The 22,823-nt window shown below is 36.7% G+C and overlaps 1 protein-coding gene across 4 annotated transcripts in view; it reads right to left on the bottom strand.

Annotated features, from left to right (window-relative positions):
• The window catches only part of NOX4 (NADPH oxidase 4), a 183,579-nt gene that overhangs the window by 113,334 nt on the left and 47,422 nt on the right, over positions 1-22,823 (bottom strand). The gene's annotated exons all lie outside the window — the stretch shown is intronic.

The following is a 22,823-nucleotide window of genomic DNA, read 5'->3' as shown; positions in this document are numbered from 1 at the left end:
ATAAATACTATAGTGATGAGTACTTTTGCTGTATCTTCAAACACAAATGGGAAAGTATAGGGATCATATCTGATTTGGCTAAGACTGGATAAAAAAGGCCTTGATGATTTACACAGATATTAAACAAACATAACAGAAACTGGAAGCTTGCATCTCCTTTGGTCTGAAAATAATTAATATACAGCAATTAGACCCTAGACATATTTATTTTTCAATTTCTCCATAACCAAAACCACATAAAAGACTCTAAAATAATTGATCAGGCAGGAAAGCTTATAACCCTAAAATACCATTCTGACTGTTTCATGTTTTGTGACCTCCTAAGACCAACCATTCAACTTTCTGTGTTTTATGTAGTTATTAATAAAAAATTAAGATCTACCTCATGGGGATAGTGCATCAAGTGGCAGATCATGCAAAACATCAAAAAAGATCCCTATTGCATAAGCAAATCTTGAGGAAAAACTTAAGATTTTGAAAACCATTGGAAATTTGTCAGTGTGTTTTATTTTTATTTTAAACATACTAAAATTTTGGTATCCAAAACTATTTTTCCTGGTTGGCTAAGAATGTATTCTTAAATTACTCTTCAAGTTACCAAATAATTAACTTTAGTGTGCACAGCTACAATGATTTTATAAATGATTTTGCAAATATATTTTGAAACACCAAATTATAACTGAATAATAAGACTAAAGAGATCCAATATATGAAAATTAGAAAAGCAGTGGCCAAGGCAGTCTTTGCTAGAACTCACCATCTACTCAACCTGATCATTCTCCTTTTGCTAATGTTCATTCACTTTCTCTCTTCTTTTTTTAAAAAATATTTTATGTGTTTATTTGAGAGAGAGAGAGAGTGCACCTGAGCAGGGGGAGGGGCAGAGGGAGAGGGAGAAGCAGACTCCCTGCAGAGCAGGGTGCCTGAGATCATGACCCAAGCCAAAGGCATATGCTTAACTCACTGAGCCATCCAGGTGCCCCTCTCTCCTCTTTATTATTTTCATCTATATATTTTCATCTATATATATATATCTATATTACTTTCATCCTTTTGAGTAATCATACTGAAGACATCAGAGCGCATAGTATATGTTATAGTATATATCTATGTAGCAGGCTGTATTATGTAACATCAATGGCACCCCACACACCCATTCTTTAAAGCAATGCAATAGATATGGCCTAGGTACAGAGTAAATTAATGGTTATTATAAAAGTGTGAGCCAAGTATAGAACCCTTCCTAGAATTCTAGTCATATAATACAATCATTGTGGTATTATACTTGGAGAACCTATGAATTTGATTCAGCTTTCATTACAAGTCAAGATTTACCCAAACCTGTTGCTCCTACTGACCATCCCAAGGCTGACAGGTGGGTAGGCCAAAAATCTCAGGCATTTATTCTACTGGCCTGAAATTGAACAAGCATTGCATAATGTATTTGGCACTATTCGAGGTGATTCTACAAAGTTCGATAAGGAGTCAACTCTGGTCCCTGATCCTCAAATACTTAAAATCTAGTTTAGAAGACATCTTGGGAGAAGCTGAATGGAAGTCAGACCATAGGTAATTGGGCTAGAGTATTTTAATAAGACCTTAGTAATGTGTGGTAAACACAGGCCCCAAACAGAGCAATTTATATACATTTCACACTATATGCACAACAACTGCATGACATAGGAATTATTATTCCCATTTTACAAATTAAGAAACTATTTTAATGAATTAAATAACACCCCAGAGTCACACAGCTGATACGTGGCAGAGCCAAGATTTGAACCCAGTTCTGACTCAAATTCTAGGCTCTTCTTCACCTGTCATTATACTCCATGTTAGTTCATTGGATCCTTACAACATATCTGAGAAAGGTAAGGAGAGGAAGATTAATATTTAAGATAGGATGTCAGGATTTTTTAAACATCTATTTCTCACTTAAGCTTGAAAACAAAATAAACAGGGTAAGCGTTTTGATGCCCATTACACAGATGAGAGACTTAAGGCTTTGTTTAGGTAAGAGATTAACTAAATGGTCTTCTAAGCATGGGATTTAGAAACCTCCTCTCCCTCATTCCAAAAACCTATACCATATACAGTAAATCAGTTGGTTAAAGAAGTTGACATTAAGGAAAGAGGTTCAAAATAACAAAAGCCTGGAAATAAAGTCAGATAACGTGGGGGGAGGGGAAGGAAGTGTGTGTGTGTGTGTGTGTGTGTGTGTGTGTGTGTCCGCGCCCGTTGGAAAAGGGTTGCTTAACATAGGCAAATGAATGTTATTTACTAAGTCTTAACTGTTTATTTACTCAGGTCTTAAGTGTTCAGGTGGGCAGGACCCATTGCTAATGATCTGTAGAATGACAAACGTTGTTACTATGCAGTAGAAATCTTCAGGCCAGCTCAGTCAAATAAAGCATTGCTGTTCTTGGTATTTCAAGGGGTATGTAATATTCTAAAATCCCTTTCAGGGGTGCCTGGTATATCTCAGTGATGTGGGCAACAACGAAGATCAGCATTGTCTGGCATACAAACACAGAGCTGCATGTTCCTAAAAGCTCTGTTGCATTTGGAAAGATTGCATTAAACTCTAAAGAAAGACATGTATATCTGCTGAAATAAATTAGATACTAGGGATTAAAAACAATCATAAAACAAAAAAAATCACACATAAGATACAACTCAATTTAAACAAACATGCTCACAGTGAAGTAAACAGAATAAAGAGATGATATCTGATATTTATCTATCAATCCAAATATATCCATAATATCTAGTCTACATTTCTATTAAAAATTCTTCAGAATGAAATTATTTTAATGGGCACCAAATACAATGTTTAAAGAAATATTATATTCTAAGAATGCATATTCTAAAAATTCCAAGAAATTCTGCACTGGTACAAAAGAAATGAGAACTTCTAAAAAGTAAGTTATTGCATTTTACTAGACTTGAAAACTAACATAAAATAAATTGGTTTGGTTAGAACTATGCTCCCTCCTTTTCCAAATCTATAACTAGGTAGAGCTGTACATTTTTGTTCAATGAATACATTGGTCTTTAATTTCAGGATTTTGTCCATAGACAGAATGGAGGGGTTGGGGAAGGCCTCCTACAGGGGAAGGTCTCTGTACTTTGGTCTCTGACCTGGCCACTGGCTAGCAGTGTGGTCTTGGGAAGATAACAGCTTCGAACGTTCTCACTTATTCTAAGATGGGGCCACTGATCTTCACCACACAAATTTGTTATAAAGGTTACGGAAATAGGCAGTAAGGCATGAAGCACCTTACTGATATGCCCAATACCTATCCTTTCAACACAGAGTTCAAAATCTGCCAGTGCGCTTCCATGTAACCCATCAGTATCTTTGCCGTCCTATTTAGCCAAATCTAACCTGAGATTCTGTGCTTGTTTTTCTTTTTGATGAGTGATATTTTTTATTTGTTATCATTGTCTGTCTATAGATCTTTTCTCTCTTATCCATGTTTCTTTGATGGAAACAATTACAAAATGAGACCCAAAAAAGAACATTTTAATGGGGTTTTAAGTCAGGTAACCTATGCCATTTAGCTTGAGAGTAGCTTAAAATAACATATAGCTCTCAAATTAAAAGGGATTTTTTAAAAGATTTATTTTGGAGGGGGGAGGGGCAGGGAGGATGGAGAGAATCTCAAGCAGACATCCAGCTGAGCGTGAGCATGTCTCGTGCATTTATATAACCCCACATACGTCCATACTCACTGCCAAACCTGTCTGCCCTCTAGCAAGTTTCTGGCACATGGTAGACCTTCAACACATTTCTAGTGAATTGATTTTCAAACCAAATAATCACATAATCTGTTTGCATATAGCAAGGGCATAGAAGTTAAAATAAAGAGAACATTCTCGTACATACTGTTGTATCTTTCATAATTAAATGATAAATAATGTGAAAGGAAAAACAGGAAGGGAAAAAGACGTCCATGAATGGTAAACAAAGAGTCTTGCCAAGTTGAGATGGTGATAGAGCAGGGGTAGAGGAAGAAGGCACACAGACAATGTAGGAATAAGAATGCTTATCACCCATTTTTTAGTTGTACTATGTTTCAAAGGAGAGATTTTGAAATATCTTTGGAATGTCTAGTGTTCTATCATGAGAAATCAAGGATATTATGGTGTATCAAAATACATGGTTGTGGATGCTATTGTTTTTATACTCATAAGGACTTCAGTATGTGCTTTCAAAACTCAACAGAGTTCCAAAAAATAGGTTTATTTCTTTTTTTTCCTTTTTTCTTCAAGAGCCATTATAGTTACAATACTACCATTTCTTTAATGACAAAGTCATACAAAATAATACAGTACACAGAATAAATCCCACTAGGTTACAACACAGAAATCATAAAAATATTTTATGGCAAAAATTAAATAATACAGAATGCCATGCATTCTGGAGAGTCACAAAATCATTCTTACTTTAATTGCATGTTAAAAATATCTAACAAATGCAGTGTCACTTATGTAACCTTTATGTTTGTGATTTTAAAATCCTTTTTTAAAGTAGAGAAAAAAATCCTTGTCCCATGAGGAACCTACTTTCTTTCCTAGTATTCTATAACACAAAATGTTTCTTTACAGAAAAAATAGAACAACCTGTTTCTAGCTGTTCTTTTTACTTTGCTCCAATACAAAAAAAGAGCTTAAGAAAATACACTCAAATTCATTATTTCAAAACCCATTGGAATTCATTGACTTCTATGGAATCTATTAGAATGCACACTGCATAAGGTCAAGGAGTCATCCCGTGCCTCACCTATATTGCTGGTGCCTAGAACAGCGCCTATAATCTATAGCAAGCGTTCAATATATATTCGTTGAATGACTTCATGAATGACTGGAAGTATACATTCAACTTTTTGTTTGGGTTGCTGTTGAAACACATGATTGAGGAGTCATCTGGCTTTAACAAACACAGAAGAGGTCTGAACTCATAATCCAACTTCAAAAAAGATGTCTAGATGTTAGGAAATGGTATTTAGTAAAGTAAACCATGTATGCACATTCACCTTTGTTAAGAAATACCATTAAATCAGTCTGCAACTTACATCATCCTTCTTCACTCTTGAGTACGTCTAAGTTCATCCTGAGATCTCAGCCCTGCCCTGACCCTGATCCAATTCTAATCTAAGCAGACAAGTTATCAAGCGAGTCAAGTTGTCCACCTACTTCTTAGCAGCATGTAGAAGTGGCATGCTTTCCTAAGCTAAGAATCCAGCTTACATCAGGGAACCTCTAAGCATCTGAGTACATATCAGATCAAAGCTTTCACTCCCACCCCACTTTGTCTGGTCTAGACAGGTCCTTGCCTCTTCATTCTTTCCTGGGCACTTGCTACTGACATCTGAGTGTACTTACATCCTGCAGCTTGACTGGAACGCATATTGTGTCTACCTCTTGCTGATGGTGTTGTCCAACATATAAGACTGGGCAACACAGACAGGGCCAGCATCATGGGTATGTGACCTTTGCAGTCTCATGGAACCATGCTCTTAGACAGGCCCCATGATTGGACCAACACTCTGTTGTCACCATCTTGAAATGCTTAATAATTTTTTATCAAAGGGCCTCACATTTCTGTTTTGCAGTGAGCCCTGCAATTTAAGTAGCTAGCCACAGACACTATGCAGCTGGCAAAACTAAACCTTGGAGCCTAAGAACACAGGATCAAGACCGGAACATTCCTTGAGTGTGTAAAGTTAAATAGGTCATTTTATGAACTTTCCTTAGCTGAAAAAGTGAGATAGTCCATGTTTCTCTCTACTCCACGGATATATAAAGTAAAGGACTTTGATGTCTTAGGAAGAAGAAAACGTATAAGCATCCGATATTTCTTAGTATATCCTCTGCTTTCAGGCCTCACTAAAATGGCAGTGGGAATAAAAGAATGATTTCACATTTCAGAAAAACATTAATGTACTAAAAATATTTCTTAAATGTAGCCCTTGTTCCTTCTCCTTTCTCCCCAACTTTGTTACCCTTCACCTCCAGCCAGGACCACTTGTTATTATGAATAAGATCCAGGAAGAAAAGTGAGATTAAAATTATGTGAGAAAGAATTTGGTCTGAAACTCACTATTCCTATCCTCAAAGTGGGGAAAAAATAAACTCGCAATTTAGATTAAAAACTCATGAACAAAAGTAGCTTCCAGCACAACTGAATTTATCTACATGAAAATGCTCTGTCTATACTACATCAATCTACCTATTCATATGGAATCCCTATGGGAGAAAACACCACATGACCTCAATACCTACCCCCTACCTGCTTCCAGGATAAACTATCAGCAAAAGTAAATAAATCATAAGACCTTAGTCCAGAATTGTTATACAGAAAAAATCTTTTTTTACACAAAAATGAAAATCCTATAAATGGGAAATTAGAAGTGGGGGGAAAAACACATCTTAAAGACCACAGTTGTATAGAACATTATGTTATTAACATATGAGAAATATGTAAATATTATGTGACAGAGATTTGGATCCCAGATAAGAGAGACATCATTCATGAGGAATTGTCTTCACTCTATATATTCGGCTAAAAAATTCAAAAGCCAAAAAGTGAAAGGAAACAAAGAGATGAAATTGTTTTCTTCTGTAATCCAAAGAATTTTTAGCCACAGAATTACACAAAAATCCCTAATAAAAAATGTGCCAATTTGCAAGACAACCTAAATAATCAAGACTTAAAAGCTAATTCCTCTGGCACAGAAATTGATATACTAGTTACCATATGAACTTATTACCAAGAGACACTAAACATAAGCAACAGTCCCAAAATGGGAATCCAATTACACTGAAACAAATACACAAATTATTTTTTATTGTTATCTGCAATGTTTTGATAATTGGGGAAACCTGAAAGGGCCTAGAAGGACAACAAATTCCAAGCTAAAAGCCAATTAATACAATTCCACTTAATCCAGGACATACTCAATGGTGACTTGTGACAGGGATTCCATTGATAAAGATGGGCAAGAAACATTCTTGCCCTCAAAAACACTATAATTTACCTAGGATATATCACTGCTGTATTGCCTTTTCTCTTTCCTATTGGAACTCACAGATACATAATGGGGTAGGTAGAAGAGAGCACTGGACTGTTCTACCATTCAGCCACATCTCCAGCTGTAGCCCGACGTTCTCCCTCTTATATAAGATTTTACATAGTGTATCCTATTCTGTACTTCTGGATATACTGTGTTTATGGTAATTTCCCTCTTCCCCCTGGATATTTTCAAGGAGTATACATGTAGGTTCTTTCTTTTTTTCTGTGCAATTCCCATTCTCCTTAATCTATGTTGTTAGCCAGGACAGGCACCATTCTGAGGCTTGGTAACAGATTTCAAAAGATGTGGACCACCTGTCCACTGAATAAAGAGCTACAAAGACACAGTGTACCAAGAATACTGGTAAGAGTATCTCTTCCACTGTATTTTTATTAGCTCCAGTCTAGAACCTAGCTTTTTTCATTGTTATTTTCAAGTCACCTAGAAGAATTTTGGACGTTAAAGTACCACATAGATATAATTTTATCATTAGAATTATTTTAAAGTTATATTTATTATTGTGCCATAATAAGGTTGAACATTGTAAGAAACATTTATTAAGCAATACAAAAATTTTCATTTTCTTCTTACTGTCTTCTCAGAGGACTAAATTTCATCTTCAAAACCTTGAAATCTACGTAACTTGTAACAAAATTGAATTTCTTACTCAAAACAAAATATACACATACACACCAACTTTTATAGGTATATTGGACAGTTATCCCAGATTTTCACGACTTGAACATATTTCATTCATAAGCAAGGTACTTCCAAACCATGAATAAATAATTCATTAATTCAAGAAAAGATTAGTAATTAAATGCATAGATTCTGGGGTCAGACTGTGTGTCAATCCCCTATCAGGCCCTAGCTAGGTGGCTTTAAATACTTATTTAATCTAACCTTCTGCGCCTCATTTTCCCATTTGTAAAATGAGGATAATAATAGTACTTACCTCATAGTGCTATGAGACTAAAGAAAACGACAACAACAACTCTGAGGCATGTAGGGGGAGTATATATGTATGTGTGCATAAATTAGTGCTAAGAACAGTACTTGTCAAAAACGGAATTATTATATAAACCTTGGAAATTATATTATGAGTCTCACCATTATCCTCTAAAATGACAATGCAATTGACAGGTCCAAAACCATATTTATCAGGTAAGTTCTTACAGAACCTTTATGTGAGAAGAAAATTGCCCCAGTGTTTCTTATTTTCCCCACAATCTATATTGTTTTTAACTCTGGATAAAACTGAAGTGGAGACACAAAATGTATAAATGTAATATTATGGCTCTCTAGTAAAACTCTAGCTTTAAGAAGCTTCATTCGGTTCAGTTATTTTTTTTTTTAAAGATTTTATTTATTTATTTGACAGAGAGACAGCTAGCGAGAGAGGGAACACAAGCAGGGGGAGTGGGAGAGGAAGAAGCAGGCTCATAGCGGAGGAGCCTGATGTGGGGCTCGATCCCATAACGCGGGGATCACGCCCTGAGCCAAAGGCAGACGCCCAACCGCTGTGCCACCCAGGCGCCCCCGGTTCAGTTATTTTTAACTTCCTTTACGCCACAAACAGCCTTGGGAATCTAATGAAAGCTAGTGTGTGTGTGTGTGTGTGTGTGTGTGTGTGTAATGTATTAAATATAAATATATATACATATACATATTTACACACACACATTGTGCAAGAGGAGAGGGGTTGTATTCAGGAATTCATAGATCCCCTGTAACCATTCAACGATTCCTAGAGATTATGAATCCAAGTAGAGGACTCCTACTCTACTGAAAGAGAAGTATGCTTTTGAGGTAGAAATAAAGGGTGTCAAACTAATAATAATTATGCACGCTTATCAGAAATTAAGCATCTAGAAACTATTCAGAACAGGTTACCTGTAAGAGTGATTAGTAGTATACAAAAGATTTAGCCATGACCACGAGCATGCAAATCCTCAACCTTCTACCTAACATGGTAGAGCACATCCAATTATGATCTATAAAGTGGGACAAAGCTAAACAAATCTATTGTGTTTATTATTTGAAGGTTCTAGGCTCCCAAATACCCATGTAGAGCCCCCACTTGAGGTGAGGTTTTCTTTTGTGATTCAGTCTCCCTAGAACTTTCCCCTAACACCTAGGAATAGGTGGAATCACTGTATGTCCTGGTTCACACACAAGACGCTGCTTAATTAATAGCATCCCATTTCATTCTCAGAAGTGTCTGGTTTGGACAATACATTATATAGCCAAGTCAAATCTAGAAGCAAGGAAAGGAACAAGGAAAAGAAGGTGTAGGGAAATAAATTGTTCTTCCTCGGTGCTAGAACAGAATTGGCTTAACATAACACTTCTAAGCTTTCCTTTCCCTGGGCTTCACCACGTTCCCATTGACATTTTAGGCACAAATGCTTCTGACTAGTAGGAAGATCACACAAGCCAGTGTGGGTGAAAGGAGCCCTCAGGCAAGTGGCTTCTAAGAAGATATCTGGGAATCCGCAATCAACACTTATCCAAATTGCATAAATACCACTATCCCCCAACGGGATGTTCTTAATTTCCTCCTCCTAAGGGCATAGTGGAGTGAGGAAAAGCCAGTACAGTAAGCCAAGTAACTTCATAAATATCTGTCTAACCCTGGTTAACTTCTTGAGCCTAAACTCCTATGAAACCTCTGGTTCATTAATGTCATTGTTGACAAAAGCTGCCCACTGTGTTCCCCTGGTTGAAAGAATAAATGATTTTAGAAACATGTACATAGAAACCCACTCCTTTTAAATCCCCCTAGAAAAAAGGACTCAAACAGAATATAAATCATGCTCTACAATGTACTCTTGCCAGCAAGTATTTCCAAATGGCAAAGAGCTCTGTTTGAAAGAATAATGTACCATGTAATATATAAATAATATATATTAGTTTATATAATAAAATAAGATCTGAGAAGTCCAGCAGAGCTAGCACAAAAATGTAATTTCACAATTAATTGGCTCTCATTGCCATACATGCGTTTGAGGAGGCTCTTCCCCCTCTCTTTTTCAGAATCGTCACATTATGATTCCTCTCTCATATAAATAAAAAAGCAAAATACAATCACTCCCACCTAACACTCCAAGCTAGAGCCAGTGGGTGTTGACTAAGGTAAGACTGAGAGGCCAGGGTGCCAAATCTCATTTACAGCGCATTCCCTCCACATGCCTGTCAAAGGAGTAGGGTTAGTCTCTCAGCTGCAGCTTTGTGACATTCATAATTGCTTTTCCCTCCAATATCCCTTTTATCAGTAAGTGAGAATGGCAGTACATATCTCCTCCTGATGAGTTTTTCAAATGAAAAAGAAATGTCCAGTTACATTCATGTCTGAAAAGAGGAAACAGTTTTGGCTTTTTGCCCCCCTCAAATGTCTTTCTGAATTGAAATATCTTTAATATAGCACGCAAATAGCAACCTCCTAGAAAGGCATATTAAAAATTAAAATAAAAAAAATTCCCTCAGGAGGAGGCTTGTCTTGCAAGTCCCAAAGTAAACCTTTATTGTTAAAATCAATTGAATTTTTGAGACCTAACAATGTTATAAAAATTGTTGCCCTTTCAAGGAATATTCTTTTGATCTGCTAAGCAGTTTTCATTATAATTTCATCAAATTACTTTGTAGATAGGAAAATCTGGGCTCTTCAAAAGTGCTGTGTCTTTATCAGAAAAAAAAAAAAGACTCTTCAAACAGTTAAATGTAGAGTTTCTTCCTAAAACAGCTATTAGGTATTGGCACAAGTATAATTTTTTTCCTGCTAACATTTGAATATGCCTATATTATGCCTACATTGCTATATTCACTTATTTAAACCTGAGACAACCCGATGATGTGACTTTATTAATCCCATCTAATAGTTAAGAAAAAGAAAGGACAAATTATCTGGCAAGGTCATACAGATATTAATGACGTACCTCTTAATTGCCATGCTTTTTTGACCTCTTGGAAAGGAAAATTTGCATATTTTAAAGATACCTTTAACTACTGAAAAGAAACATCTGAGTTTAATGTATATGAAATGTGTTTTTTTAGGGTGTCATGCAATAGATTTGCTTATAAATAATTGAAAAAAATCTAAAACACAGGTAACAAGTATGAAAATTAGGTTAAGCTAAGGGCATGGGTAATCATGGAACAAGACAACTAGGTCCTAAATAATGGCTGCAATATTTGGAGCAAAAAAGATAAACTTTCCATGTTGCCAATGTCATGTCATATATCCCCAGAGCACCACATTTACGGTGGTTTCCAGCTTTAAAAGGGATACAAGGGAAGCATACCAAAGTGCAGCCAGCCTAAGTTAGTGGTGAGGAATGTGGGCTCAGGAATCTGATTCCTGGGTTCAAACCCAAACTCTTCTACTAACTACCATGACTTTTAACAAGTTACTTCCCCTCTGCCACTGCCCCTGTTCTGTCACCTGGTTAATGATAATAATAATAATAATAATAATAATAATAGCAACAACAGCAACAGCAGCAGATTTTACCAGGGCTGTTGGGAGGATTTAATTAGATCAAACATTAGTAAGGTACAAGATAAGTACTCAATGAATATTAACTATTAAAATATTTTTTAAAGTGTGGAATAATGATAAGACTTGAAATAATCATCAAGCAAAGAACAGATGAGCACAATTTGAAGGAGAGGGGCTCAATTTCCATGGCCTACAGAGTCACAGCTGTTGAAGTCACCGAATTAAAGTAAAATAAATTCTGGTTCAAAAGGGAAAGAACTTTGTGAAAATTAGAGGTTCCCAAAGACAGAATTGGCTTTTCAGAATTAGACATTTACTCAGTTTGTATGGGAGACTCAAGGCATCTTACTAGAGATATCCTTTAAGCTTCCTTCAAAACTTGAAATTCTATAAAAACAAAACTGACCTTCAAAAAATCACTGGAAGCAACTGCTCCTCCTACTGCAAAAGGCTGCTTAGGCAGAGAGACCAATCAACAATCTCTAATCATTTCATCCTTGAAGCCTAAAATTTTCTAAAATTTCTAGCCTATATTGAATTCTTGAAAATAAAATATGTTTATACCAGGAAAATATGCAGTCTAAAATACTCTCTAGCTCTTTCAACTGACGTTTTAATTCCAAACTAATTAGCAATGCTGGGAGACTAAAGATCATATATTATATTGTTCCACTATACCTCATTATACTACTTAGCACACTGATAGAGTAAATGGCCAGAAAATACTGATTTCCTGTCCCCTACCTAAAGCACACTCTTTAATAGAAATCTCAATATAAATCCAAGAACCTTATTTTGAATAACTGCATTTTATTTACTCATATAACCAAAAGCTAAAGAATGAAATTATCAAGGTATTTCATATAACAAAGATATTTCTAAGTTCTCAACATTGGCACAAATGATAATAATTTCAATAGATTTACTTAAATATTTTATTTATTTATTCGACAGAGATAGAGACAGCCAGCGAGAGAGGGAACACAAGCAGGGGGAGTGGGAGAGAAAGAAGCAGGCTCATAGCAGAAGAGCCTGATGTGGGGCTCGATCCCATAACGCCGGGATCACGCCCTGAGCCGAAGGCAGACGCTTAACCGCTGTGCCACCGAGGCGCCCCTAATAATTTCAATAGATTTACTTAGATCCTTTAGTAATAAATTTTTTTTGAGAAATGTTCCATTTTGAAAAAGCTGTAAAATTTACCACCAGTAAATTTTCCCACACCAGAAGCATAATCTATGTGGCTTTATTCAAAATTTAACTTCACAGGGTTACAAAGCTTTAGTTATAAGATGGGAAAGTTCTGAGGATCTAATGTACAGCATGATGACTATAGTTAATAATACCATACTGTATACTTGAGATTTCCTAAGAGAGTAGATCTTAAGCCTTCTCACTGGGGTGGGGGAGGGGAAGGTAAGTGTAAAGTCTTAGATGTGTTAATTCACTTGGTTGGGATAATCATTTCACAACATATATGTATATCATCACAGTATATACTTAAAATATATTACTTTGCAATATATAATATATAATTTTATCAATTATACATCAATAAAAATTTAATTCCATAAAAATGTGTACTATAGAATCCTTATAGAATTACATATTTGTTGTATGATACTGATTTCAGTATTAGAATGGTTGTTTTCTACTAATAGTTTGTGACAATTAAGTTAGTATAAGAAATTGTTACATATAATTCACTCTGCAGATGCCTTTTGTTATTTCTTTGCATAAATTAAAGTCACTTTCTGTTTATAACCCTTGTTTTACAAAAGTAAATTCAAATTTTAAATATGCCTCCTTTTATGTCCAAAAAATAAAGAAAGAACTCTCAATACAAGCTTCTTTAAACTTAAGAAATCTGTTTGAACTCCTGAACCTTTTTTAAAAAATTGACTCTATTTTGAATTACAAAGAAACAGATATTTTCAGTTTTAACTGAGTACAACATAATGCTCAAAGAATGCATAACTAATTATACTAACAAATGACTGCATTTTTCTCTCATTTGTTACAGATAGATGAGAGAGACCACAATCCCAGATAAATCAAGATATTAACCTTTAAAAAAAAAATCTTAACACCAAGTTCTCAGTATAGAGCTCTCCAAAACACCAAAACCTAGTAGTAAAAAAATATGAGTTTTTGGGTCACAATGGCTGAATTTGAATCCAGGATCCATCAGTTAGGTAAACTACCAAATTACTTAATCTTCCTAAACTTCAGTTTTCTGACCTGTAAACAGGGTTTAACAATATTATTTTATCCTTGTAAAACTGTGATCCCTGAAGACATAAAACATCTAAATCATTCTGAATTTATCTTTGGTATATAGTAAACATTATGTAATTATTTTAAATTACAGTTAACATTACTAGCATCTGTTTACCCATAGTTCATTTTATGATAATAGCCCTGACAGGCAAACAAGCCATTTAAATAACAGAGTGTAAACCAAACTTTCTGTACTGAGAACTTTCTTGGTGTCCTAATGTTCCTTAAAACATATTATCCCCACAAAGGAATAGAACCCAGAGCTTCATCAGACCATGGCCCTCTTCTTCGTGTGGCAGGAATAACTAACCGGAAATCAGGATAATAATGTGTGGCTGTGTTTCTGATGCTCTATAACTATATGTTCTGGAACCCAGTACAGAACAAATTGAGCCAGGACATATATGAGAGACCCATATAATACTGCTGTCTAAACCAGTGGTCTCCAAAATCAGAGGAGAAAAAAAAAAAAACATTTTAAACACGCACCCTGAAATAAATACATAGTTTATGTATATGACCTACTGTAGTGACAAAGTACATTAGAAAACATTCTGAGGAAGGAATTAACAGCAGATCTGAACCTTTCTCCAAACACTGTCTCCCTGGAAACATTTTGGGCTATGATAAGTGGGGAATGCCAGCTGTGTTTCCAGGCAACATTGTTTATTATAGGTGGAATGCATCCAGACCAGGAGGGCTATGAGTGCACTATAAAATTGTTCAGGACTCAGACCTCAGTTTCCTGTGTGCGGTGTGTTCTCACAACTGAGGAGATCCCTTGAGGAGATCGGGGCTGCTACCAAGATACTGGTTCCTGTGGACCATGAGCCTTATGCAAGGCAAGGTAGTCCATGCCTACCTGTATGGTTTATTCATTTTGAAACTGAGTTGGTATACGGGAGGCAAGGGAGAGGAGATGGGAAATAATTCCTAACCAACCAGAGGGATCTCCACAGAAGAAGGACCTGACATTATCCTAATTGACTTCCTGTTTCCTGTCCTCTATTATTCTATGCAATCAAGTGAACCTGATATCAGACGATGGCCTATTGTGTCATATTATGTGAGTCTCAAGACAAAACCACACTCTACTCTGGTGATCATGGAGATACATGCATATAAATGTACATTATTTCCTTCCTCTAAGCTAATGGATTACTTTAAGCACTATACATTTGAGTAAACTGCTTGGGTTAAAACACTTTTCAGAATATTGGGGGTATATTCTTTGTAACAGGCTTAGGATACTTTCTTTTTTTCTGTTGTGATCTTCTGATGTTTTTGAGAGATCTTTCTCTTTGGTCATTGTAAACCTTTGGCTTTCTCGACAACTATTATTGCAACTAGGCCTCATTATTTTGTTTGTATTTCTATTTATTTATTTTAATTAAGTTTTGTATTTTAATGCCAGTATACTTAACATTAGTTAACATTCCAGTATAGAAACATAACAGTTTTAAAAGCCAGGAAATACCAGCTCACATTGTGCCCATCCCCATCACCCCTCGCAGGGGCAGGGCGACTCTACCCAAAGAGGGCTGCCTGAGTATCAGCACGGCAGGCCCCTCCACCAGAAGGCAGGCTAAAAAATCAAGAAGCCCACATCCCTAAGGTCCCTATAAAGCAAGTGCACACTGCCTGGGTCCTGGTCAATAATTTGGGCTCTGGGCATCCCTGCAACCTCTCCTCACCAGAATGACGAGGAGGAGAAATCTCCCCCAGCAAAGAAAAGGTAATGAGACTGTGGCCTCTGCCACAGAACTGATGGATATGGACATAACCAAATTGTCAGAAATGGAGTTCAGAGTAACAATGGTCAAGATGATGTGTAGACTTGGAAAAAATATTAATGAAAATATTAATGAAAATATAGAATCTCTAAGGGCAGAAATGAAAGTGAATCTGGCAGAAATTAAAAATACTATGAATCAAACACAGTCTAAACTAGACGCTCTGACGGCCAGGGTAAATGAGGCAGAAGAACGAATTAGTGAATTGGAGGATGGGATGGTAAAAGAGAAAGTTAAAACAGAAACATGGCACAAAAAAATCCAATCTCAAAAATGTAGATTAAGGGGGATTACCGACTCAATGAAACATTCCAATGTCAGAATCATCGGCATCCCTGAGGGGGTGAAGAAAGAGAGGTCTAGAAGAGATATTTCAATAAATTGTAGCTGAAAATTTCCCTAATCTGGCAAATGAAACAAGCATTCGTGTCCAAGAGGCAGAGAGGACACCTCCCAAGGTCAATCACAACAGACCTACACCACATCACATCATAGTGCATTTCGCAAATATTAGATCCAAGGATACAGTATTGAAAGTGGCCAGAGGGAAGAAAATCCTTATGTACAGAGGTAAAAATATCAGAATAATGTCAGACCTGTCTACAGAGACCTGGCAGGATAGGAAGTGTTGGCAGCATATTTTCACAGCTCTATCCAAGAAGAACATGAAGCCAAGGATCCTTTATCCAGCAAGGCTGTCATTTACAATTGATGGAGAGATAAGGACCTTCCAGGATTGGCAGAAACTGACCAAATTCGTAACCACCAAACCAGCCCTACAGGAGATATTAAGGGGGATTCTGTGAAAGTAAAAAGGCCCCAAGAGTGATACAGAACAGAAATTTACAATCTATAGAAACAAAGACTTCACATGGAAACATGACATCATTAAAATGATATCTCTCAATAATCACTCTCAATGTGAATGGCGTAAATGCTCCCATTAAATGCCACAGGGATGCAGATTGGATAAAAAGACATAACCCATCCATTTGCTGTATACAAGAGACTCATCTTGAACCTAAAGATACATCCAGACTGAAAGTGAATGTATGGAAAACCATTTTTCATGCCAATGGACCTCAAAAGAAAGCTGGGGTAGCAATTCTCATATCAGAGAGATTAGATTTTAAACTAAAGACTGTAGTTAGAGATACGGAAGGAGACGATATTATTCTTAAAGGATGTATCCAACAAGTGGATATGACAATTATAAATATCTATGCCCCCAACAGGGTAGCAGCAAGATACACAAGCCAACTCTTAACCAGAATAAAGAGACATATAGATAATTTACGTTAATAGTAGGGGACCTCAACACTCCACTCTCAGCAATAGACAGATCACCTAAGCAGAAAATCAAGAAAGAAACAAGAGCTTTGAATGACATACTGACCAGATGGACCTCATAGATATATACAGAACACTACACTCCAGAACAACAGAAACTCGTTCTTTTTGAATGCACATGGAACTTTCTCGAGAATAGACCATATACTGGGTCACAAAACATATCTCAACCGATACCAAAATACTGAGATTATTCCCTGCATATTCTCAGACCACAATGGGTTGAAATTGGAACTCAATCACAAGGAAAAATTTGGAAGAAACTCAAACACTTGGAACCTAAGAACCATCCTGCTCAAGAATGACTGGGTAAACCAGGAAATTAAAAATCAGATTAAGCAATTTTTGAAGACCAACAAGAATGAAAACACATTGGTCCAAAACCTATGGGATACTGCAAATTTGGTCCTAAGGGGAAAATACATAGCCATCCAAGCCTCTCAAAAGAATAGAAAAATCTAAAATGGAGTTTTTATATTCTCACCTTAAGAAGCTGGAGCTGGAACAGAAGAACAGGCCTAACCCACGCACGAGAAGGCAGTTGATCTAGCTTAGAGCAGAGATCAATGAACTAGAAACCAGGAGCACAGTAGAGCAGATGAAGAGAACTAGAGGCTGGTTCTTTGAAAGAATAAATGAGATTGATAAGCCACTGGCCAGACTGATTCAAAAGAAGAGAGAAAGAAAATACAGCATCCTTTCCTGACTAAAACCATTCAGAGTGTAGGAATAGATGGTACATTTCTCAAGATCATAAAAACCATTTATGAAAAACCTACAGCAAATATTATTCTCAACAGGGAAAAGCTGGAAGCCATTGTTAAGATCAGCAACAAGACAAGGATGCCCACTCTCGCCACTATTATTCAACATAGTACTATAAGTCCTTGCAACAGCAATCAGAAAACAAAAAGGGATAAAAGGTATCCAAATCGGCAAAGAAGTCAAACTGTCTCTCTTCACAGATGACATGATACTCTATATGGAAAACCCAAAAGAATCCACTCCCAAACTATTAGAAGTTAAAAAGCAATTCAGTAATGTGGCAGGATACAAAATCAATGATCAGAAATCAGTTGCATTTCTATACACGAATAATGAGACTGAAGAAAGAGAAATTGGAGAATCCATCCCATTTATAATAGCACCAAAAATCATATGTTACCTTGGAATTCACTTAACCAGAGACATAAAGGATCTACATTCTAGAAACTATAAATCACTCTTGAAAGACATTGAAGAAGACACAAAAAGATGGAAAAATATTCCATGCTCATGGATCAGAAGAATTAACATAGTTAAAATGTCCACGCTACCCAGGGCAATCTACACTTTCAATGCTATCCTGATCAAAATACCGATGACATTTTTCAAGGAACGGGAACAAATATTCCTTAAATTTCTATGGAACCAGAAGGCCCCGAATCGCCAAGGAACTGATGAAAAGGAAAAACAAAGCTGGGGGCAACACAATGCCGGATTTCGAGCTGTACTACAAAGCTGTGATCACAAAGATAGCATGGTACTGGCACAAAAATAGACACATAGACCAATGGAACAGAATATAAAACCCAGAAATGGACCCTTGTCTCTTTGGGCAACTAATCTTTGACAAAGCAGGAAAAAACATCCAGTGGAAAAAAGACAAGTCTCTTCAATAAATCGTGCTGGGAACATTGGACAGCTACATGCAAAAGAATGAAACTTGAGCACTCTCTCACACCATACACAAAGATAAACTCCAAATGGATGAAAGTCCTCGATGTGAGACAGGAATCCATCAAAATCCTAGAGGAGAACATAGGCAGCACCCTCTACGACATCAGCCAAAGCAAACTTTTTAATGACACATCACCAAAGGCAAGAGAAACAAAAGATAAAATGAACATGTGGGACTACATCAAGATAAAAATCTTCTGCACAGCCAAGGAAACAATCAAAAAAACTAAGAGGCAGCCCACGGAATGGGAGAATATATTTGCAAATGATGCTACAGATAAAAGACTGGTATCCAAGATCTACAAAGAATTTCTCAAACTCAATACACATGAAACAAATAAACAAATCATAAAATGGGCAGAAGATATGAACAGACACTTTTCCAATGAGGACATACAAATGGCCAACAGACACATGAAAAAATGTTCAAAATCATTAGCCATCAGGGAAATTCAAATCAAAACCACACTGAGATACCACCTTACGCCAGTTAGAATGGCAAAAATCAACAAGGCAGGAAACAGCAATTGCTGGAGAGGATGTGGAGAAAGGGGATCCCTCCGACATTGTTGGTGGGAATGCAAGTTGTTACAGCCACTCTGGAAAACAGTGTGGAGGTCCCTTAAAAAGTTAAAAATTGAGCTACCTATGACCAAGCCATTGCACTACTGGGTGTTTACCCCAAAGATACAGACGTAGTGAAGAGAAGGGCTATATGCACCCCAATGTTCATAACAGCATTGTCCACAATAGCTAAATCGTGGAAGGAACCGAGATGCCATTCAACAGATGACTGGATTAAGAAGTTGTGGTCCATATATACAATGGAATATTACTCAGCTATCAGAAAGAACGAGTTCTCAACATTTGCTGCAACATGGACGGCACTGGAGGAGATAATGCTAAGAGAAGTATGTCAAGCAGAGAAAGACAATTATTATATGATTTCTCTCATCTATGGAGCATAAGAACTAGGAAGATCGGTAGGGGAAGAAAGGATAAAGAGGGGGGGGTAATCAGAAGGGGGAATGAAGCATGAGAGACTATGGACTCTGGGAAACAAACTGAGGACTTCAGAGGGGAGGGGGTTGGGGGAATGGGAGACTGGTGATGGGTAGTAAGGAGGGCACGTATTGCATGGTGCACTGGGTGTTATAGGCAACTAATGAATCATCGAGGTTTGCATCAGAAACCAGGGATGTACTGTATGATAACTAACATAATATAATAAAAAAACATTAAAAAAAAAGCTTAAAGGGGTAAAACAACAACCCAACTTGAATAAACTCAAACAGCTGAGAGATATTTTTCCTCTAATTAAAAATTTAGTGTTTTTTGCCCACCAGTATTGCCAGAAACAAGTGACAATTAATTCAGATGTAAAAATCTTCATGCAAACTAATTTTGAAATCTTGAAAAATATTTTCAACTTCAAAAGTATTTCACACCAAAAACAAATGACTTATTTAAAATAAATCCAAACTTCTTTATGTAAAAAAAAAAAAAAGACGAGAAAAAGGACCCAAATTAATAAAATTATGAATGAAAGGGGAGAGATCACAACCAATACCAATGAAAGAGGAAGTATCATTGGAAATTTTCACCAACAACTTTATGTCAATAAATTAAACAACTGGAAGAAATGGATGCCTTCCTGGAAACCTATAAACTACCAAAACTGAAACTGGAAGAAATTGATGATTTAAACAGACCAATTAATTATGAAGATATTGAAGCAGTGATCAAAAACATCCCCAAAAACAAGAGTCCAGGGCCTGACGGATTCCTGTGGGAATTCTACCAAACGTTCAAAAAAGAAATATTACCTATTCTCCTGAAGCTGTTTCAAAAAATAGAAACAGAAGGAAAACTACCAAACTCATTCTATGAGGCCAGTATTACCGTGATCCCCAAACCAGGCAAAGACCTCATCAAAAAGGAGAATTACAGACTGATACCCCTGATGAATGTGGACGCCAAAATTCTCAACAAGATCCTAGCTAATAGGATCCAACAGTACATTAAAAGGATTATCCATCATGACCAAGTGGGATTCATCCCTGGGATGACACGGTGGTTCAACATTCACAAATCGATCAGTGTGATAGATCATATCAACAAAAAAAGAGTCAAGAACCATACGATCCTCTCAATTGATGCAGAAAAAGCATTTGACAAAATACAGCATCTTTTCCTGATTAAAACCCTTTAGAGTGTAGGGATAGAGGGTACAATCCTCAATTTCATAAAAACCAACTATGAAAAGCCTACAGCGAATATCATTCTCAATGGGGAAAAGCTGGAAGCCTTTCCTTAAGATCAGGAACACGACAAGGATGTCCACTCTCAACATTATTATTCAACATAGCACTAGAAGTCCTTACAACAGCAATCAGACAACAAAAAGGGATAAAAGGTATCAAAATCAGCAAAGAAGAAGTCAAACTGTCTCTCTTCGCAGATGACTTGATACTCTATATGGAAAACCCAAAAGAATCCACTCCCAAACTACTAGAAGTTATAGAGGAATTCAGTAATGTGGCAGGATACAAAATCAACGCTCAGAAATCAGTTGCATTTCTATACACGAACAATGAGACTGAAGAAAGAGAAAGTAGGGAATCCATCCCACTTACAATAGCACCAAAAATCATACATTACCTTGGAATTCACTTAATCAGAGACGTAAAGTATCTATATTCTAGAAACTACAAATCACTCTTGAAAGACATTGAAGAAGACACAAAAAGATGGAAAAATATTCCATGCTCATGCATCAGAAGAATAAACATAGTTAAAATGTCTATGCTACCCAGAGCAATCTACACTTTCAATGCTATCCTGATCAAAATACCAATGACATTTTTCAAAGAACTGGAACAAATAGCCCTTAACTTTGTGTGGAACCAGAAAAGTTCCCCGAACCGTCAAGGAATTGTTGAAAAGGAAAAGCAAAGCTGGGGGCATCATGTTGCCAGATTTCAAGCTATACTACAAAGCTGTGATCACAAAGACAGCATGGTACTGGCACAAAAACAGACACATAAACCAATTGAACAGAGTAGAGAACCCAGAAATGGACCCTCAGCTCTTTGGGCAACTAATCTTTGACAAAGCAGGAAAAAACATCCAGTGGAAAAAAGACAGTCTCTTCCATAAATGGTGCTGTGAAAATTGGACAGCTACATGCAAAAGAATGAAACTTGACCACTCTCTCACACCATACACACAGATAAACTCCAAATGGATAAAAGACCTCGATGTGAGACAGGATTCCATCAAAATCATAGAGGAGAATTAGGCCGCAACCTCTTTGACATCGGCCACAGCAATTTTTTTCATGACACATCTCCAAAGGCAAGAGAAACAAAAGAAAAAATGCACTTGTGGGACTTCATCAAGATAAAATTTTCTGCACAGCCAAGGAAACAGTCAAAAAAACTAAGAGGCAGCCCACGGAATGGGAGAAGATATTTGCAAATGACACTACAGATAAAAGATTAGTATCCAAGATCTACAAAGAACTTCTCAAACTCAATACACAAGAAACAAATAATCAAATCAAAAAATGGGCAGAAGATATGAACAGACGCTTTTCCAATGAAGACATACAAAGGGCCATATGCACCCCAATGATCATAGCAGCATTGTCCACAATAGCCGAAGCGTGGAAGGAGCCGAGATGCCCTTCAACAGATGACTGGATTAAGAAGTTGTGGTCCATATACAATGCAATATTACTCAGCTATCAGAAAGAACGAATTCTCAACATTTGCTGCAACATGGACGGCACTGGAGGAGATAATGCTAAGTGAAATAAGTCAAGCAGAGAAAGACAATTATCATATGATTTCTCTCATCTATGGAACATAAGAACTAGGAAGATCAGTATGGGAAGACAGGGATAAAGAAGGGGGGGTAATCAGAACGGGGAATGAAGCATGAGAGACTATGGACTATGAGAAACAAACTGAGGGCCTCAGAGGGGAGGGGGGTGGGGAAATGGGATAGACCGGTGATGGGTAGTAAGGAGGGCACGTATTGCATGGTTCACTGGGTGTTATACGCAACTAATGAATCATCGAACTTTACATAGGAAACCGG

This window comes from Ursus arctos, unplaced genomic scaffold, assembly GCF_023065955.2.
Source record: "Ursus arctos isolate Adak ecotype North America unplaced genomic scaffold, UrsArc2.0 scaffold_22, whole genome shotgun sequence".
NCBI classification, from domain to species: domain Eukaryota; kingdom Metazoa; phylum Chordata; class Mammalia; order Carnivora; family Ursidae; genus Ursus; species Ursus arctos.
This window is presented reverse-complemented; position numbering and strand designations above follow the sequence as displayed.